Raw genomic sequence first — 4,473 nt, 5'->3', positions numbered from 1 at the left:
GGACAAATACATGCAAAAAATGATACTAGACCATTTTCTTACACTATATATCAGAATAAACTCAAAACTGATTAAAGAGTTAAATATAAGATGCAAAACCATAAAACTCCTAGAAGAAAGATAGGCAGTAAACTTTTTGACATTGTTCCTAATTATATATATACTAGAGTCCCAGTGCATGAATTCATGCATGGGTGGGGTCCAGCCAGCCTGCCCCAATTGGGCTAATTGGGGCTGGGCTAGCCCAGGGGAGGGAACTTGAGAGGTTGACTGGTCAGTACTGCCCCGATAAGGCCAGGTGGCCAGCCACAGTGCATGTCATAGTGACTGGTCTTTTCAGTCACTTGTTTTTTATATCTATACTAATAAAAGAGAAACATGCAAATTGGTGTCACTCCGCTACACCCACCAGCCAATCAGGATGAGTATGCAAATTAACTCAACAAAGATATGCAGGTGCAGCCCTAACCGGTTTGGCTCAGTGGATAGAGCGTCAGCCTGCGGACTGAGGGGTCCCAGGTTCGATTCCAGTCAGGGGCATGTACCTTGGTTGTGGGTACATCCCCAGTGGGGGGTGTGCAGGAGGCAGCTGATCGATGTTTCTCTCTCATTGATGTTTCCAACTCTCTATCCCTCTCCCTTCCTCTCTGTAAAAAAAATAAAAAAATATTTAAAAAAAATTAAAAAAAAAGATATGCAGGTGCAGAGCAAAGACTGAAGATGACTGAAGACGACTGAAGACGACTAAAGACTGAAGAACCGTGGCTTCTCTGCTGCAGCCGGAGAAGCCAAACCTCACTGCGGCCGGAGTGGAGAAGTCAAGACTTGCGGCTGTGGATCGAGCAGAGAAGCCAAGCCTGGGTCCTGGGTGCCAGAGGAAAACCGGTGCTGGCAGCCAGGGGAAGGAAGGCCTAATGCACGCAATCTTCTATTGCAATGGGCCTCTAGTATATAAATATTTGGATATGAATTCTCAGGCAAGGGGAACAAAAGAAAAAATAAACAAATGGGACTACATCAAACTAAAACCTTTATTGCACAACAAAGAAAACCAGGACCAAAATGAAAAGACACCTTACTGAATGGAAGAAGATATTTGTCTATGATACATCCCATAACGGGTTAATATCTAAAATATATAAAGAACTCATACAACTCAGCATTAAAAAAAACAAATAACCCAATTAAAAATGGGCAGAAGAGGACATGCATATGGTCAATATACATATGATAAGATGTTAAATGTCACTAATCTTCTATAATAATAAAAGCATAATATGCTAATTAGACCAGACATCCTTCGGGACATCCTTCTGGACAAAACCAGGGCTGCGAGGGAAGCCCAGGTCCCAGGTGCCAGAGGGAAGCTGGTGCCAGAAGCTGGGGGGAGGAAGGCCTACACTTGCATGAATGTCATGCATTGGGCCTCAAGTTATTAGAGAAATGCAAATTAAAACCATAATGAGATAGCACCTCACAGAATGGCTACTAATAAATCAACTAACAAGTGTTGCAGAGAATATGGGTAAAATGGAACCCTCATGCATTGTTGATGGGATTGCAACTTGGAGCATGCCATGGAAGACAGTATGGAGGTTTCTCAAGACATTGAAAAATAGAAATACCATATGATGCATCAATCCCACTTCGGGGTATTTATTCAAAAAAATCCAAAACATTAATTCATAAAGACATATGCACCCTTATGTTTATTGCAACATTATTTACAATAGCCAAGATATGGAAGCATCCTTAGTGTCCATCAATATGTGATTAGATGAAGAAGAAGGGGTACATACACATAGGGGAATATTACTTGGCCACAAAAAAGGATGAAATCTCATAATTTGAACAGCATGGATGGACCTAGACGATATTATACTAAGTGAAATCAGACAGAGAAAGATAAATAAAATATGATTTAACTTATACATGGAATCTAAAAAACAAAATAAACAAAAAAACAAACAAACTCATGGATATGGAGGACAAACTAATGGTCACCAGATGGGTGGTGGTTTAGGAGGCTGAGTGAAAAAGATGAAGGGATTAAGAGTTATACAAACTGGCAGTTACAAAACAGTGATGGGGATGTAAAGTACAACATTCAGAATATAGTCAACGATATTGTAATAATTACATAGGTGTCAGGTGGGTACTAGATTTTGTAATTTATATAAATGTCCAACTACTATGCTGTACACCTGAGACTAATGTACTATTGAATTTCAAGTGTAATTGAAAAAATTCTATTGTTTAAACAAAAGAATAAATACTTATTGAATCGAATTAAGCAGTCAGTGAATAGACAAATAAAAGTTGTGGTTAATAAGATGGATTGAACTCAAATACTGTTATTTTCCAGCATAATATAATAATTTATTAAAATGGTAGAATGTGCCGAAACCGGTTTGGCTCAGTGGATAGAGCGTCGGCCTGCGGACTGAAAGGTCCCGGGTTCGATTCCGGTCAAGGGCATGTACCTGGGTTGCGGGCACATCCCCAGTAGGAGATGTGCAGGAGGCAGCTGGTCGATTTAAATAAAATATCTGTTAGAGTTCATCTTTAGAAATTACCACACATCAACCATTGTTTCAGATCAGTGCAGTTTCAATATAGAATTGCATCATGTATTTTAGATCTGGAGAGAAACTTGACAGGTCCTCTATTGAACCCAAAGGGAAATGCATTGCAATTGGATACTCATCCAAAATCCAATAGTTATTTAGGTTAATGCTCTTGATGATCTCTATTGAAGGAAAAACATGGCAGTGTAAGATGCTGCACATTAAGCAATATATATATATATATATATATATATATATATATATATATATATGAGGTAATATGCAAACTAACCCTCACGGCCTCACAACTTGGCTGCCTACTACCAGGCCTGCAGGGGGGTTAGTGAGGGGTGACCAAATGACTGAACAGCAGGCTGTGTGGGGGGACCAGGTCAGCGGGGGGGAGCCAAGAGGAGTGACCAGGCCGGGGGGGCAGTTGTTGTGCACAACCAGGCCAGCACAGGGGACAGTTAGGGGCAACCAGGCTGGCAGGGGTGGGCAGTTAGAGGCAGTCAGGAAAGCAGGGTGGGGCAGTTAGGGGCGATCAGGCCAGCGGCGGGAGCAGTTGAGCGCAACCAGTCCAGAATTGTGAGAGGGATGTCTGACTGCCTGTTTAGGCCCAATCCCAGCAGTCGGACATCCACCAAGGGGTCCTGGTTTGGAGAGGGTATAGGATGGGCTGAGGGGAGCCCCTTGCCCCATCCAGAAATTTTGTGCACCGGGCCTCTAGTATATATACTAGAGGCCCGGTGCACAAAAATTTGTGCACTCAGGGGTAGGGGTCTTCAGCCGCCTTGGCCTTCTCGAGTCGGGGATCCTCGGGTTGACCACATGCGGGCTTATTGCCTCCCCCCCGGGGGAATTGGCCTTAAGGGGGGAAATTCAAAACTTTTCTTCTGGGAACCCCCCTAGGGGTTTGCCCATCTTGCAAAGGGGGGAAGAAGACTCTAAGCTGCAGTAAAACATCTTTTAGCGCTGCTAAAAGAGGGGGGAGAGCCTCCAACCCCCCCCCACTATTATGGGAAGCCATCACCCGGGGTTTGGGGCTAAGCAGAGCTCCCCCATTGTAAGACCGCACTGCCCACTAGAGGGCACCTCCCTGCATTTGAGGCGTCTGCCCCCCTGGTGGTCAGGTGTGTGTCATAGTGACCCAGTCATTCCCCAGTCTTTTCTGCTGGTTAGGGGTCAGTTTGCATATTACCCTTTCTACTATAATAGGGATAGAGGCCTGATGCAAGGGTTGGGGCCCGACTAGGTTGCCCTGAAGCGCGATCCGGATCAGGGTGGGGGTCCCGCTTGGGTGCCTGGCCAGCCTGGATGACAGGCTGATGGCTGTTTGCAGCTGGTCTCACCCCCTTCAGGGTGGGGGTCCCTACTGGGGTGCCTGGCCAGTCTGGGTGAGGGGCTGAGGGCCGTTTTCAGGCTGGCGGGTGACTGAAGCTCCCAGCCTCTTTTTTTTCTCTTTTTTTTTTAAATTCTGGGATTTATTTACCTTCTATAGCTGTCACTGGAGCTGAGAGCCGGCTCCAGCTCTGAGGCCGTGGTGGCTGAAAGCAGGTATCTGGGGTTTGTTTAGCTTCTATAATTGAAACATTGTTGCTTTCAGGCTCAGAGCCGGGCCGTGGCAGGCGGGGAACCTTGGCTTCCTCCATCACTGGAGCAAGCAAGCCTCATGTTAGCTGCAGCTGCGTGGCTGCCGGCCACCATCTTTGTTGGCAGTTAATTTGCATATCCTGCTGATTAGCCAATGGGAAGCATAGCAGAGGTACAGTTAATTACCGTGTTTGTCTATTATTAGATAGGATGGGCCAGTGTGGGAACTGGAGAAGTCCATAAGATGGTGGTGAGCATAGGATGGAACCCATAGTACAAGAACAGAAAAAAGTCCATGGAAACTCATATCATG

General features: G+C 45.0%; 1 pseudogene; it reads right to left on the bottom strand.

Moving 5' to 3' along the window:
- LOC102421951 overlaps window positions 1–4,473 on the bottom strand; it is a 56,778-nt pseudogene that overhangs the window by 48,651 nt on the left and 3,654 nt on the right.

The sequence above is a fragment of the Myotis lucifugus genome, unplaced genomic scaffold (genome assembly GCF_000147115.1).
Source record: "Myotis lucifugus unplaced genomic scaffold, Myoluc2.0 scaffold_20, whole genome shotgun sequence".
Classification (NCBI taxonomy): Eukaryota; Metazoa; Chordata; class Mammalia; order Chiroptera; family Vespertilionidae; genus Myotis; species Myotis lucifugus.
This window is presented reverse-complemented; position numbering and strand designations above follow the sequence as displayed.